The sequence below is a fragment of the Vulpes lagopus genome, chromosome 1 (genome assembly GCF_018345385.1).
Source record: "Vulpes lagopus strain Blue_001 chromosome 1, ASM1834538v1, whole genome shotgun sequence".
NCBI classification, from domain to species: Eukaryota; Metazoa; Chordata; class Mammalia; order Carnivora; family Canidae; genus Vulpes; species Vulpes lagopus.
Genome location: NC_054824.1, coordinates 179,605,208 through 179,622,251, shown reverse-complemented (window position 1 = coordinate 179,622,251; position 17,044 = coordinate 179,605,208). Strand labels below are relative to the sequence as shown.

General features: G+C 41.9%; 1 long non-coding RNA gene across 1 annotated transcript; it reads right to left on the bottom strand.

Annotated features, from left to right (window-relative positions):
- Positions 1-1,174: 1,174 nt before the first annotated feature.
- On the bottom strand, positions 1,175-16,060 carry LOC121492848. Its single transcript, XR_005988319.1, has 2 exons — positions 15,135-16,060; positions 1,175-7,608 (listed from the first exon to the last, which is right to left on the bottom strand). It is a non-coding gene; the product is annotated as an uncharacterized LOC121492848 (long non-coding RNA).
- Between the last annotated feature and the right edge of the window lie 984 nt (positions 16,061-17,044).

Genomic DNA, 17,044 nt, shown 5'->3' with positions numbered 1-17,044 from the left:
GTGGTGTTTTAAGACAATGACTGTGTGAATGCTTGAGTGGCACCGAGATCCCCACGTTAAAATCCTACCCACCCACCCACCCCCACCCCAGGTGGCAGGATTAGGAGGTGGGGCTTCTGGGGAGGGATTAGGTCAGGAGGGCAGAGCCTCCAAGCCTCCATGAATGGGATGAGTGGCCCTGTGAAGAGGCCCAGGAGCGACCTCTCAGCTCCTCTGGCCTGGGAAGGCAGGGTCTTGAAGCGGAACGCAGGCTCTCACCGGGCCCTGAATCTGCAGGCACCCCGACCTTAGACTTCCCAGCATCCCAGACCGGATGTGCGTGTTGTGTCTACACTGCCCGGTCCCTGGTGTCTTCTTACAGCCGCCCAAGGAGGCTAAGACCAACCCCCAGTTGCTGTACTTGTTACAGGACACTCCTACACCCACGCCAGGGGTCCTCACACCCGTGTTGTGTAGAAAAGCCTCTTAGAAGCAAGCCCACGGAGGAGTGGCCGCACATCAGTCACCTGGGGAAAATTTGGGACAAAACTGTAGGTCCTGATCCCAGAACAGTATAACCAGACCCCATATGGGTGTACCCTAAAACTTGCATGGCCCTAAAAACCAGATTCAAGATGTCTCTGATATCACACAAAGTACTCACTCAAGGGCCACAGTCCTTCTCCCTGGAGTCCCCCGGTGTAAGTCCCCCTACAGTCAAATCTGGCCAGTCACTGAACACCTTACAGAACTGGTTCGCCCTGCCCTCAAGGGTTCACAGAAACTTAGATTCACAAGTAGACCTCCTGCATCTTTTGTAATGTAACGAGAATCATCAGGCTGCTCTCCTTGACCAGCCATGTGACATGTGCTCAGTTACGCAAAATTTCTCAAAGGATCCCTGATCACAGAGGTGCCAGGGCTGCAGCCCACCGGGAACCAACCTCAGTTTCCCCATCAGGAAGGAGCATCCCTCCACCCAGGCTTGAACATTTCTCTTTTCTGTGATCTTTTCTCTCCTTTTGTTTCTTGGCTCACAGAATTGCAGTCTTGTCTTATTGGGCTGGCTACGTTTTTAATGTGTGTATGGGTAACCTTCCATAAAGTCTCAGGAAGTAGGTAAAATCTGCATCGCAAGTTGCCTTTTCATGAATGGGAAATGACAGAAGAAAAACAAAGATGTGACTAATTGATTAGAGTAAAATATTTATTCAAGTCAGGATGTAGGAATAGACTCTGCACAGAAAGATAATCCAACAGCACCATTTATAGCACATACAGCACCACATTTCAGCAAAATGCAACCCAGGACATCAGATACATTGTAGCCACTTGCTTTTAAAAAAATACATTATGTTCTCTCTTACCTCTGCAATAAGGTATCATAGATGCAGCTGAAGAAGTTAGTGAACAGAGTGCCAGATCGTCCTTCCCCACTCTCTGCCCAGCCTTCTTCCAAGAAACCACAGGCGGCCGCTCACCAGAGTTGGCATGAGGCTTCGAGGCTGCTGCTTTTCCCCCTACATCATAACCGATGTCAAATGGTGCTAGACAAAAACAGACTCTGAACACCAGGAGAAATCGGTCAGCCTGTGTAAGAGATGGGTCCGGTGGTGCTCCTGGGGGTCCTGCACTTGGCCATGCAGGTGGCAAGTCTGACTCCAGCTGCACCACAACGGCAGCTAAATGTTCCAGGGCGTCTAGGAGCAGGTGCAGTGCTGATGTGGATGGAATCGTCCTCCGGGTACAACAGAGGAGAAAATCCCAGTATGACTCATGATGAAATGGAAAGCTATCAGGTCATGTTCCCAAACACCAGACAATAAGCATTTCTGAGTCAGGAAGATACATACAAAGAGAATTAGATTAGGCCAACTAACTATTAACCAGTAGATTCCTGGAACTCACACCTTAGGGTAGACTTCTCATGTTCACATGTAAACCCTTTCCTCCCTCTGGACTTAAAACAGACCCAGACTAAAAGCACCTCTCCTTGCACTCTTGTTCCTACTCTTTATCATGTTACCTGGTCCTTGAAATCTTACCACTCTCTAGTGAGAAGAGGCAAACAAATATAAGACAATGGAAAACAGAGGGGAAAAAAAAAAAAAGAGTATTTTTCTTAAGACTTAGGGTAAATTGCTCAAGATACCAGCCCTAGGCCTTCCTAAAAAGGAAGCTGGGGAAACCAATTAGGGACTTGCAAGAATACACAGGGAGCAGTTTGAGAGAAAACAACAAGCCAAATAAGAATTATTTGAATGCCAGCATCACAGAATGAAGAACTTCTTGGGATGCTCAAAAATACCATATTTCCTATTTCAATGGCCCAGTTATGCCAGAGACCTGATTTATATAATCTTCCTCACAGTAAGGGGTGATCTTGGGCTCCCCTTTAAGCCTAGAATATGATGCTAAAATATGTATGGCCTATATTTAACTGTGTAGTCTCAAGACTACCATAACACAGTATTGCCTGGCCACTAAATAAATTTAACTCCAGAAATCATGGAAAAGGTAAGATTTTACTGGAATATCCCAGCAAGACTCAAGGAAGTATTACATTATGTGACCCTTATAAAAATGTCCTAAAATCCACTTTACCCATTTCAGTTCTCCAAGGATCCATGTGTTAATGCAACTGCTTTCTGAGAACCTAGCTTCTTTCTCTTCTACCCAGATTGTCTCTCAAAACCTTCAGCTGAAGTTGGCTTATTGTTCTACTACCCATCTCACTGCCTGGATCTCCTACTTCACAAAAGTCTCCATGACCTTTCCAAGGTAAGTGAAGTTTCTTTAGCAGAGTTCAACACAACACAGCACTAAAAAAGGAGCAAGGAAATGCAGAAACTATCTTAGAATGCAGGATGGGGAGAAAGAATATATTTATCCTGCATGTAAATCTGGAAACTTTAACCTCATTAAAACTAAAGAAATGCAAAAGCAAGGGGCAAGATACCTTCTCCCCCCCATTACATTAATGACAATAGAAAGTTTGTTTTTTATTTAAAAAAAAAGAGTTTATTTATTCAAGAGAGAGAGAGAGGCAGAGGGAGAAGTAGGCTCCATGCAGGGAGCCCATTGTGGACTCCATCCAGGGACTCCAGGATAAGGCCCTGAGCCCATGGCAGATGCTCAATTGCTGAGCCACCCAGGGATCCCCAATAGAAAAGTTCTTATGTGAACATCCAATAAAAAGCAAGGATGTGATGAAACGGATATCCTCATATGTTGAAGATACCACAGCAACTGGCAAAAAGCCTATGAAAAACATGGAATATATAGAGAGAATAATACAAATATTCATACCAATTAGCCCTCCTAGGAATCCACTCTAATGGAATATTTTAATTTGAAAAATATTTCATGCATTTTTATCAAGGCCTTCATTACAAATAAAACTGGAAACAACTTAATTATACAATAGAAATCTTGGATTGCACTGATATATCCACTAGAGTTTCTATTTATTTGCCTCTGTCTTTATTTGGATTTCTACTGTATAAAACGTAAATGCATGGGAATGCACGTTTTTACACAGTAAAAACGTAGATGCATGGGAAAATGTACCAGAATGGACTGTACAAAACATGTCAGAATAGAAGGATTATAGGTGATATCTTTTGTTCTGTAAATTTTCTGCTGTAATTATTTTATTTTAAAAGTATTAAGTTAACAAAGAAAAAAAAAACCACATACTTTGTGAAGTGCACAAGTTAAAATGAGTTGTGTGAGGGAGACCAATGGCTTTTTATATTAGAAAAACAGCAGACTGTATGCTGAAAAGAAATCAGGATGAATCGTCCCCGGCTGAAAGCTCCTGTTTGATCATGCTGCATGCCACACTTGTGTCATCCTGGCTTTTGTCTTCCCTTCAGGCACACGGGATGCTCTCACAACTGGTAAGTTTTGAGAAGGGTTTGATGAGGAGCTCTAGCACCTTTCACAGTAAGTATTCACTTACAATGAAAGAAATGTAAAATGAGAGATCAACATCTCTTACAATTCCAGCTGGAAGGAAAGAAAGTCGAAATTCAGGCCACAGTGTGGCAAGATTAGCATCCCTACAGGCATGTAGAGTGAGTGTCCTTTATAGAAGTTTCTTAAAAATAAAAAAAAAAGGATTTTATTTATTTATTCATAAGAGAGACACAGAGAGAGAGTCAGAGGGAGAAGCAGGTTGAAGGATGAATAAGCATCCTTCCTTTTCTAATGGAGCTGGAGGGCACAACTTCCTCTTCGGTTGATAACCCAGGAAGCTTCTCAGGATGGTAGTTGTGCCCACTTGCACAAACTGGAAGCCACAGAGCCCAATCTCCTAAGCCCATTTCCATGACCTGCCTACATAAGAGGAGTGGTTTGGGGGTAGACTTTGCTGCCTAGAAGAGCTTGTGCCTGTGTCTTACACAAAGACAGGAGTTTTAGGTCCTGGGGTGCCAGAGGCAGGAGCTCCAGTGCTGTTCTCACCTATTTGCTGAAAGCCTGCTCTGGATCAAAGGTCACAAACTGCTCTGCTCACCCCTTATCTAAAACTTTGTGGTAATACTACTAATGCACCAGATTAAGCTGGGAACAGTTTAAAGGTAAACTTACTCTTAAAGGTAAGCCTGTGTGAGGTGTTTCTTAAATGTAGAATTTATAGTTACATATAAAACACTCACTGGCAACCGCTAGTGGGACTAGGTATTTATAGAGTTTAAAACCTATGGGTTATGTTTTCCATGCATTCAGTGACCCTGTTTTACTGCCTGGGCCTTTTCTTTGGTGCAATCTTTCTTTCACCCATCGTTGTTTCCTGTTGAATAATTCTAACATACAAAAATGGTAAGTACAGCCATATTCTTCTAAAAAATATTTGTAACTGTACTTTACTCTTTTGGAAGCCACAGAGAAGTAAAACAAAACTTAAAAAAAAAGCACTACTACATAATATATAATAATCCATAATTATAAAGAAGGCCCTTGATGTATATTATGGGTAGAGAATTATTCACACTAAAAGCAATATATATGACAATAGGAACACTTAAAAAAAAAAGCTTAGAATTTTAAGAAGGATTCAAATTTTACAAAAAGGGAAAATAGGCAGAAGGAATTTTTCCAAATTTCCAGTGTTGATAAGACAGTTGGTATCCCAGTTTTGCTGAAACATTCCTAACCCAGACCTCTGTATGCAGACTTTATCAAGGCACTAGAAGTTACATAGTGTGTCCCACTGGCACACACATTACAGGTTGCCAGTGTCAAAGAATTGAGGCTTTTTGAAGGGCATTAAAAAATAAGTATTTTGTAAACCCACCTAGTTTTTAAACTTTTTTTTTTTTAAGATTTTATTTATTCATGAGAGACAGAGAGAGAGAAGCAGAGGCACAGGCAGAGGGAAAAGCAGGCTCTCTGTGGAGCCCGATGTGGGACTTGATCCCAGGACCCTGGGATCATGACCTGAGCCAAAGGCAGATGCCCAACCCACTGAGCCACTCAGGTGCCCCAATATTTAAACTTTCTAAAACCTTACAAGGATTAGATCTAAATAAACATTTCTGAGTAGGAAGAGAACATATCCAGCTTTTGTATTCACTGATTGATTGACTGATTTTATTTATTCATGAGATACACAGAGAGAGGCAGAAACAGGCAGAGGGAGAAGCAGGCTCCTTGCGGGGAGCCTGATGTGGGACTCGATCCCTTGACCCCGGGGGGATCACGCCCTGAGCTGGAAGATAGATGCTCAACAACTGAGCCACCCAGGTACCCCTTTGCTGATTTATTTAGAATAAAATCTGCAAGGTCACAGTCAATACTATCAGTGTTTAACCATGATAAAGAAATTCTATACCCATGAGGAACAGTTTATACCTTTAAGAGAATAGCTTGCTATAGCAAATGTTCTAAATAAAGTCTCCTAATTAAAACAAACCTAACAGAAACTAAAGTTGCTCTTTCAGAGGAGGCCAGTGTATACTTTTTAAAAGCAGACTATTACAGCAGAGCACCTTACAATCTAGTCAGGAACTCAATTTCATGATAAAATAATTAGCAGAGATTTACATTTAAATCTTTATCCTTCCTAATATTCTCTACATGTTATGGCTTGATAGGTAAAGACACTTCATTCTTCTTCATTATAAAAAAAGTGAAAAGTAGCCTTGATGCTTTCTATTAGCAAACGTCTATCAATAACCTCTTCCCCTTAAAGTCTCTTTTAGTACTACTACAGTTTTAAGTCTTAAATTTTAAGTTAAGGCTGAACTAAAGTAGTTGAGGCTTCTCACTTTCTATTTCTAGACCAATATCAAGTTAAAACCAGCCCAGGCAAATGACTCTCTTAGAAACATTCATGACTGCCTCTCCCATCCTCTCTTCTCCCAAGGACTTCATTCTGCATTCCTATGGCCTGTTCCTAGTTCAACTGAAGGATCAAATTCTTAAGTCTAGCATTGATTTGTTTCCTTCATGTAACTTAAGACCATTTCTTCATATTATCATCCTTGGGCACAAAACGGATTCAATAGCCATTTCATAAAAATTACTTCTTTAGAAATGGTAGGGTGCCTTGGTGGTTCAGTGGGTTGAGGATCTGCCTTTGGCTCAGGTCATGATCCCTGGTCTTCTGGAATTCCTGCTCAATGAGGAGCCTGCTTTTCTCTCTCTCTCTCTCTCCCCCCTCCCCATCTTAGATAAATTAAAAAAAAAAAAAACCACAAAACAATTATCTTGTCTCATCTAAACACCCTCAGATCATACACCATGTGTATGTTCATGTATTCTAGGTCTTAAAATCTGCCCCGTTGTGCCCATGTTCTGAGTGTGACAGTCTCACACAAGCATTCTGTGATCAGTAGCGACCAGGGATGTGGCTAGGAGTAAGATCACGGTCTTCAACCTTAAAAGCTTAAAGAGTAAACCCCCAAACATCGAAGTAACCCACCAGAGAACCTATCACATATATGTAATCCATGAACATTTCAAAACTTCTCTAAGCCTTTACTTTTTGGGCCTGTTTTCACTTCTTGGGATATGAGATTACTGTAAGAAAATGCCATTTATTTTCGTGTCAGAAATAACACATAACTAAGATCAGCACGAGGAAGTGTTGGATGCCCAAGATCCTGGTGTGGAAGCAGCTGGGTAATTAATCATTGTTCTATGTCCATGTGTGCGTGAAGCTGATAAGACTAAGTGGCTGCACCTACATAGGGTGAGCTGACTATTCTGGATTTAAAGCATTTCTCACAGGAAGGGCAGGAAGGCCCCATCAGGGAAACAAGAGGGAAGCCACATGACAGGCACAGAATAGGAGTGGAGGGGACCTTGGCTCTTGCTTCCACAGCCACGCAGTTTCTGTCAGAGCCCCAAAACACAGAACAGGATAGAAGGCCTGCAGCCGCAGGATCAAACCAGGCCCGGAGGGGTGCAGGCACAAGTGTGTGTCTGACGCAGGAGACAACGCAGAAACTACCCAGGTTTTTTTGTGGTAGCACTCTTAGAGGACGTTTAGCACACACATTTCATTTTGTAAGTATTTATTGATCACTTCTCTGTTCCAGGGACAGTTCTGAGGCTTGTTAAGCACCCATCAGCGAAGATGGACTCCTTTATGGAGTTCTCATTCCAGTGCCAAGAGAGAGACTAAAAACAAGACACATAATTAATTAAAATAAAGGGGGATAAAGGCTAGGAGAAAACAGGGCAGAGAGCGAGCTCGGGAACGGGGGTGAGGAAGAGACGCAATCTTTAATACAATGGCCCCATTGAGCAGCATTTTAAAGTGAGATTGTGTCTGTGTATATATATCCTTTCTATTTTAAATTTTAATTTTTTAGTAAATCTTTAAGCTATTTTTTAAAGATTACTTTTTTAATGCCTTGTTTAGCCAGCAACTTAGGAGTGAAGTGGCCAGAAGTGGTGTTAACAGGGAAAACAGGAGCTACAAGATAGGAGTCAGCTGTCTGAGGTGGTGGTTAGCGTCCAGGAGAAAGCAGTGTTGTTATTTAGTGGCACCTTCTGGCAGTTGCGTTGTGATCCGAGACCGAAGGACCTGATGGCTCTAACTAGCTCTCTCCTCCATCAGGGAATTCTGCTGCAACCATCTACCAGGTAGTATATCTTCAATTGTCCTAAACTTACCATAGGTTTCAAGGTTGTTCTTTCTTTTAATATACTAACACTGAGCTTGGGGAGCAAGCCTGCTTCACACTTGTGTCACATGGCTGATGATGGCATATGCCTCCTCGATCCTTAGCTTTCCCAGTTTCTGTATGTCTATGGGTGCACTCCCTCTGCCCCACACTGCACTTCCCACTCTATTACATTCTCTTGTCTCCTTGGTCTCTAATACGCTCCTCCCCGGCCCCTCAGCCCCAGCAGAAAATGAGCTTCTCGTGAGCAGAGACTACCTATAGGTACTCAAAATCATTTTTTTTTTTAAAGATTTTATTTATTTATTCTTGAGAGACAGAAGGAGAGACAGAGCCAGAGACACAGGCAGAGACAGAGCCAGAGACACAGGCAGAGGGAGAAGCAGGCTCCAATGCACCGGGAGCCTGACGTGGGATTCGATCCTGGGCCTCCAGGATCGCGCCCTGGGCCAAAGGCAGGCGCCAAACCGCTGCGCCACCCAGGGATCCCCAAAATCATTTTTATTTAATGATTTTGGACTTCCACTGGTACAGTCGTCAGGATTAATAAGAATAGTAATAGCTAATATATATTTGTTTACAAAATATTTTAAAATTTGTTGTCTTCTTTGGCTCCCAAAGCAACTATGACATAGGTTGGCCCAAAAACATTGTTATCCCAAAGCAGAGAAGATTCTGAGGAGCAGAGAAATTCAGTGACATGCTTAAAATCACAACAGGAGGAAATTGTTCAGGGGTACCACTTCAGTCCTGATGACTGGACTCAGAATCCTGACCCCATTCAGCTATCTGGAAATAATTTCAGCTGCCACTGCTTCTGAATCTGATTCTGTATCACCAAGAACTGCATACAATACAAAGGTGAAATATTTCCTTTTTTCTTTCAATATTCCTCCTTCCCATCAATTTTACTTGATCTTTTTTTAAGCTACTCTGGTACCTTAAACCAGTATCCTTTTAGAGAATAGTAGGCAATTCCTCCCTTTTTTTTTTTTACTCTAGTCTGAGTTATTAGCTTATAAGAAAATTAAAGTATTTCTGTAAGGGACTCTGTCCTTATTAAGGTTTGGTGAAAATGTTCCTGTCCATTTACACAGACTAGCAGGTTCTGTGATTTACATTAGTGGCCTTTCACTAGTCAGAAACAAGTGTCATCTGCATACCTTATATCTCACTATATATTTACACGATAATTTGTGACAAAGGTTAAGCAAGGTAAGTCATGCACTGATGTCTGAGGAATAATAGATTCCTCCATTCACAGCCCATTTATCCTTGCCTCTGATCCATTCCCATTCCTGTACAACCCAGCTTTCCTGCATATACTCAGAGCTCTCAAGTCTTCACTGGTGACAGAACTATTAAGACCACTCCCTATAAAGCATCCTTGCGTAATTCCATGTTCGCAGGAACTACCATCAATTAGGTGGACAGCCACTCCTTCAGCACTCACTAAGGCTGCATTGTCCCACACCCATGTACCACTCATTGGTCAAAACCAATTTCAGCCATTCCTTAGCTAACCACGTAGTCATCTCTCCTGGAAGCCCTCCCAGAACACCACCCTCTACTCTTCCTCATGTGTGGCACTTGTTTGCTCTTCCTCATCCTGTGACCACTTTGGCTCCTGATTCAGTCTTCCCTGACACTTTTGACACCTGATTCAGTTCCTTTCTGTTGTGAGGGATGATGTCCTTCCTTGTTCCAATTTCCAAGAAAGGGTAAGAGTAACTAGTAAATATAGGAAGTACTGGTAAGTGGTGGAATGAGTTAGCTCTTTGTGCTTCCTCCCTAAAGTCCCTATTATTATTAAACATATTTGAAATCTCAAGGTACTGGCACTGAATCATTTATCATTTCACTTATGTACAATCAAGTGCTTGCTTAACCCTGGAAGAGGCAGAGATCATGAGCTTTGCAGTCAGTAAGAGATGTGTTCACATCACTTACTAGTATGAAACCCTCAGCAGGACACTTACCTTCTCAAAACCTCATTTTCCTTGTCTGAAAAATAGAGATAATCATTCTGACCTCACTTAGTACAGTGCCTCACTTAGGATGAAGGTCAGAAAATGTTAGCTATTGTTATTTACACGTGACTGTTATTGGCATTTAGAGGGATTAAATCCTTGGAATTATTCTCAGTCCTCATAGGCCTCATGACAAGGACCGCTGCTCTCCACACCATGAGAGTTAATTGTACAGAAAACAGAACTATCTTTGCTAAAGCGGAAAAAGGAAGCTTTAGGTAAGATCACCGTACAGAGCTTATGACCTTGCCAGGCTTAAATGTCACAACTGGGCAGTAAATGATTATTTACCAGTCAGAATCACTCCGGAAATAAGTGTTGTTTTAAGGCATGGACACCTGTCTATAAGAATTCAGTCTTCTGACAATGTACAGGATGGTTTTCACATTTCAAAACTTCTGAGTTTTGACTTAGTCCTGAAAGGTGGAATTTGGTTATGTGTTCCTTTTACATATCTTGCAAAAACTTGAGTCAAATTCTGCCCTAAATTTCAAGATGAAAGCCGCTGGCTAATTTCCCCCAAGACTGAAATATATAAAACTAAGATATTTTCCTATTTTTCTTCCTCTGCCAATTAGCACCAATACAGATGAAAAACCTAAAGAGAATATCCATTTAAGTCCTCAAGAAGACAGCGGCATACAGCCTCAAACTCTGCAAACAAATCAGGAAAACAGCAGGTACCTAATGTACATATCGAATTCATAATGTTATCAGGAACTCAAATACTGAAAATGAGAACAGGATTTGCACATGATGATGCTCTAGTTGCATCACTGGTACCAGGGGAGTTAGAAAGTACTTCAGGAAGTGGAAAGGCCTTGGTGGTTGTTTTTCTTGGGACTCTGGTTGCTTCCAGGGAGTTGGGTGAGGACTGTCAGCGCTGTGCCCAGGCACTGTTTTCACAAAGCTTTCCGTAGGTTTGTGCCGTGATGCCATGAACCTTTGAGAAGGAAGCTTTCGTTTTCCTTGTGGAACCCACGCGTTGGCCACTTGGGTGTGCCTCCCGGTCCCCCACTTCCCTTCAATGTGCAGGGTCACCTCAGGATCCTGAGGAGACTCTGGACTTCCCCTCCTCTGCTTCCCCACTCTCCCTGAATTCTGTGCCACAGCTGGCCTCCTGACTGCTCTGTCCTTTCTATCTGCCCCCCACAGAGGCTTGTCACCACACCTCATTCCTGCAATCCAGGAATTCAGATACCAGCTTACTAGCATAGCTGTTGTGTCCTGAATGTTCAGCTGTTTGCTAAAGGATTGGGGTGAAAGGGAAATTATACTACAACCCAAAGTGGCACACAACTTAGAATTGAATATTAGAAATCACCAAACTAAAAAATAAAGTTTTACTGCAACACAGTCTCACCCACTGTCAGCCTACTTACCACTACAACAGCTGAGTGAATAGAAGCCACAGAGAGGGCAGCCACGGTGGCTCAGCAGTTTAGTGCCGCCTTCGGCCCAGGAGACCTGGGATGGAGTCCCATGTCAGACTCCCTGCAGAGGGAGCCTGCTTCTCCCTCTGCCTGTCTCTCTCTCTCTCTCTTCTCCCTCTGCCTGTCTCTCTTTTTCATTCTCATGAATTAAAAAAAAAAAAAAAAAGAAGAAGAAGCCACAGAGACCCAGAGACTGCATGATTGTCTCTGCAAAAGTTAACTTAAAAACTATTTCACAAGAGGGCTTAAAATAGCATTTTATTTCTCCTCATTCCTGCCAAGTGACTTTCCTAAACATTTTACTACCTTTCTTCCAGTTTAGTTGCAATAATCTGGCTCAGAATCCATTTACTCATGGACCTCTAAGTGCTCCAAACCAAAATGATGTCTTTCTTTAAAACTCAAAGCACTTGTTGTCTATAACAATATTTTAAAAGCAAACTATTTCCTCTTAAGTACTCATTATCAAAAACATAGAAAATGGGGGATCCCTGGGTGGCGCAGCGGTTTGGCGCCTGCCTTTGGCCCAGGGCGCGATCCTGGAGACCCGGGATCGAATCCCACATCAGGCTCCCGGTGCATGGAGCCTGCTTCTCCCTCCGCCTGTGTCTCTGCCTCTCTCTCTCTCTCTGTGACTATCATAAATAAATAAATAATTAAAAAAAAAAAAAAACCATAGAAAATGAAGAAAAATATAAGAATTACCTGAAATATCCTCCACCCACTGGTTAGTATTCTTAAGCTTCTTTGCATGTTGTTTTACATTTGCAGGATTATAAAGAGAAAATATTGACTGTATAATATTGAATTCTGATTTTGTTTTCACCAAATGACAACCGTTTCCTTTATAAAAAACTTATATCCTATAGTAGTCAATATTTCATTTATTATTTTGCCTATTAACACTACTGTATTCATTTGCTCATTCCTACATTCCTCAAACATGCATTAGTCACTTATAAAATGTACCATATATTGTGCTTCTATCTTTTTTCTCATGCTCACTTATGAGTAAAGGCTCACTTTTTAAATTTCCCTAAATTTCTGAAGAGACTTAAATGAGAAGTGTAAATATTTGAGAGAAAATTTATCAGAAATTCATTATAACTAACCATTTAGAATTTTTCTCTTACATCAAGGTATGGGTCAAATTGTGTACATTGACTGTGGATCAACTTTTAATAAAATGGGAGGAAATCATTAATGAATTTGTCTCCAATCTCCTTCTAAGACTAGAATTTTGGCCATATTGTTCTACAGGAGAAAAGTTGATCATGTAGTAGACCAGGAGTGAGTCACAGTCTGTAGCTTGCTTAAGACCTGGGCACCCGGGGATCCCTGGGTGGCTCAGCAGCTGAGCATCTGCCTTCAGCTCAGGGCCGGATCCTGGAGTCCCAGGATCAAGTCCCATGTCGGGCTCCGTATATGGAGCCTGCTTCTCCCTCTGCCTGTGTCTCTGCCTCTCTCTCTCTCTGTGTGTGTCTCTCATAAAAAAATAAATAAAATCTTAAAAAAAAAAAAAAGACCTGGGCACCCAAACTAGGAACAAGGACAGAGAGGGTGATACAGGTAAAGAGGCAGATTCCAAAGACACAGCTGTGAGCTGAAGGACGTGAGAACGTTGAAAGATGATGCAGGTAACACATAATGTTGGGAAGCCTTGTGAGATAGAGAACAATGAGGCATCAGGTGGCAAGAATAATAGGGGTGTCAGCTGAGCTGATGAGCCTCAAGAGGGGTCTGTCCCCTGGCCTTAAGGAAGAGGAGAGTTTCCAGCAGGGCCAGAGAAGAGTTTGGACGTCTTGGACTAGCCAACATCTTCTTTCAGTCTTGACTGTGTTAGGGAAAGAGGACATGTTCTTTGAGGCTGACCCTCCTCCAAACTGCCAGCTCCTGTTTACTTTCCCCTGCCATGCCATGGCTCAGAAACAAGAGGCAGAAATTTTTTGTGCGTTATGAGGGACCTTTATGTTTCTGGAACAAGGCCTTTCTAACAAATTGCTCAACACTGAGAACACGCTTCCTTTGACAAAAAAGGCAATGAGGAAAGGTCAACTTATTCCTTAATGTCTCTTATCTACTCAGTGTCTCAGTATTTTCTTGTGCCCTACCTAGCAACTACTAAGGAGGGCGTAAACACTTCTTCTAAACTCAGACTTATGTGTAATGCTAGTAACACAATTTTAATGAGTAAATTCTGGGGGGTTCGCTTGTTGCTCATGCTGTCACCCGAATAAAAATATCCTGTTATATCAGTGCCCTTCCTTGAGAAAGTACTCTCAAGCTGGAGAACATCTTGAATTAAAATGTTGTTGGAAAGGAGCTAATTCAACAGAGGAAGATGTGAAACTCATAACTTCTTGGAAGTGACCTCACAGAGATACAAACATGTGCACCTGAAGATGCTGAAGTGCTCCCAGGAGCTTGGATACTGTCACTCCATATGCTCTTTCCTTGTGCTGGAAACACACATCATCTAGTTAGGGGAAAAGTCTGCACTAAAGCTATATAAATAGTCTCAACTTAAAGGAAGGTGTCTCTTAGGATTTCTGTTTACAAGTCTGTTCTTCACCTTTCTTATTTTCAAATGCTCTTGCTACACAGAATGGTCTCCTTAACAAGAATATCAAAATCCAGGTTGAAGATGTGAAAAACATATAAGTCACGTACAATTATATTACTCAGTGGTAACTGCTGTTAATATTTGATTTTCTGCTAACCTTTCTTCATAGATGTTTTTATACACACATCTTTCTTTTTTTGTCTGTAGAGCAAAATCTATTAGATCAGAGTAAAATCTAGCTAGATCAGTTTTTATGTTCTCTAGGGAAAGAAGTATTTTCTGTTTATTAAAAAGGCAGCATGGGCAGCCTCGGTGGCCCAGAGGTTTACTTTGGCTTAAAATGGCTTAAAATTATCCTGTGTTTAGTCATTCTTTTTCAGGTTTTCAGATACCTAATGTGTAATTCGCCGCCTTTAGCCCAGGGCCTGATCCTGGAGACCTGGGATCCAACCTGCATCAGGCTCCCTGCATGGAACCTGCTTATATCTCTGCCTCTCTCTCTCTGTCTCTCATGAATGAATAAATAAAATCTTAAAAAAAAAAAAAAAAGGCATTAAGTGAATCTGGGAGAGAGGTTTTCAGGAGAAACATTTTAAACAATGACCTTTGGATATTTCCTAAGCTCTATTTCAAAATCAATTTGAACTATGTTCTAATATAAAAAATACTATTTTAAATAAAAGAAGTTTCATTATAAAAGGAAGGGACTTAGTTTTGTGTAGACTCAGAACATCAATAAATTAAAAAACCATGACTTTTAAGAATTGCAAAATTAATGTACAAGTATAGAACTAAGTGGTTCTGGATTCCCACGCTGGTTCACATACTTACAGATCAAAAATTTATTTGGTATGATATCATGGGTCGTGGAATGACCTAGAGAATATCAGAGCCTTTCTGGATATTTAACAATAGGTTTGCATATGACTACTGCTAACGACTGTACAATTCGGGTGTAGGTGGCTTTTAGAGTCTAGTCTGTCACACTTACCTTGAAAACATACAGAATGAACTGCACATCAACTTGAAGTTTTCTTTAAAATCATGGAAGATAGAAAAAAACAGGAGCAGCAAAGTCAACTGACAAACTAAGAGGAAAAAATTACAACTTGTATCACAGACAAGCATGACTGGCATATTTGGAGAGTTAAAAGTTTAAAGGCCAACCCTCCCCATCCTACTTCCCTTAAATAGACAAAGGACATACCGCCAAGCCACCGAGAGAGGCAGGTAGCCCATGAATATATGAAAAGATCCTCAGTGGTTTTGCTTGTTGAAACTTAGGGAAATCTAGTAGGTCTTGAGTGTCTGAAGAAGTACACTTTAAAGGAGGGCTAGAAATTAACTGCCGGCAATTGGACTTTCTTAGAATTAAAATTCCCTATCACAAGAAAAAAATATAGGTTCCTCTTTCTTCCCAGAATGCAGTAGGTCAGTGAGAACTGTGATTAACTGGTATCTGATGCCTGGTACATTGAATTTAAAGAAATTCATGAGATTCTTTGGTCTGTGACATCAGTGACACACGGGAACTGCTGTATATACTAACACGGGCAAAATACTGAATTGCCAACTTTCATTTGTGTCGCTGAGCAATTCTGTTAGCCTCTGGCCTTCCATTTTTCATCTGAACGTAGGGCTGGACCAACTAGTCTCCAAAGCTATTATTACTGCTAACAATCTAACTTGTCTTCTAGTTTCCTTTTTGTATACCTTACACGTAAGTGTGACATGTAACTTCAAGTCTATGCCGTTTAAATAAAATGTTCTGTGTCCACTTGTATAACAGGGAAGGAATAAAAGATTTTTTTTCTTTCTAAATCTATGCCGATGGGATCCCTGGGTGGCGCAGCGGTTTGGCGCCTGCCTTTGGCCCAGGGCGCGATCCTGGAGACCCGGGATCGAATCCCACATCAGGCTCCCGGTGCATGGAGCCTGCTTCTCCCTCCGCCTGTGTCTCTGCCTCTCTCTCTCTCTCTCTGTGACTATCATAAATAAATAAAAAATTAAAAAAAAAATATCTCTAAATCTATGCCGGTATATGGTTTGTAATGTGTTTACTTTTTGAAGCCTTTCAAAGCCAAGCAGAAACAAAATGTTCCTTCAGATAGGCCCTCCTTCCCAGACATGAATGTGTTCAGAATCCTGTGTAGGGTGAGGTTTACCATTGGAATGCTCTTGCTGGTAACAGCTCAGTATGGCCAACCGGCTGGCAGGTGCGTACCAGGTACAAATAGAGGCGGCACCGCGTCAGGGCCAACATCAAAATGATGGCTTAAAATTATCCTGTGTTTAGTCATTCTTTTTCAGGTTTTCAGATACCTAATGTGTAATTCACCAGGACACTGACAGCTCTGTCTCAGAGTACTCACAGGCTCATTCATGCTGCTACCGCCACCTCTGAGAAGCATGATGTAAACACGAATGTAGGAGGCCAAGTCTCATCCAACATCGTGATTTCTTTTACAGAGTTGGCCTCTGTTTGATGACATCCCCACACATCTACCTCAGCCCTACTGCCATTCATAAAGGAGATCTAGCACATAGCTCAAAACCTGGTGTACACACAGGCATATTCTCCATGCTCTTTTTCACTCTGGCAGCGTGACAAAATCCTTAGGGGCAGTTGCAGGAAAACAGGAGCCTTTACTGCCCTACATCACTCAAAGCCTTGACTCTTTTTTTTTTTTTTAAAGACTCTATTTATGATGGTGGGGAATGTGCATGCACAAGTCTGGGGGGCAGGGGGGTGGGGGGAGAGGTAGAGGGAGACGGAGAAGCAGGCTCTGCACTGAGCAGGGTGCCTGATGTGGGCTTGATCCCAGGACCCTGGGATTATGACCTGAGCTGAAGGCAGATGCTTAATGGACCGAGCCACCCAGGCGCCACCCCCAAAGCCTT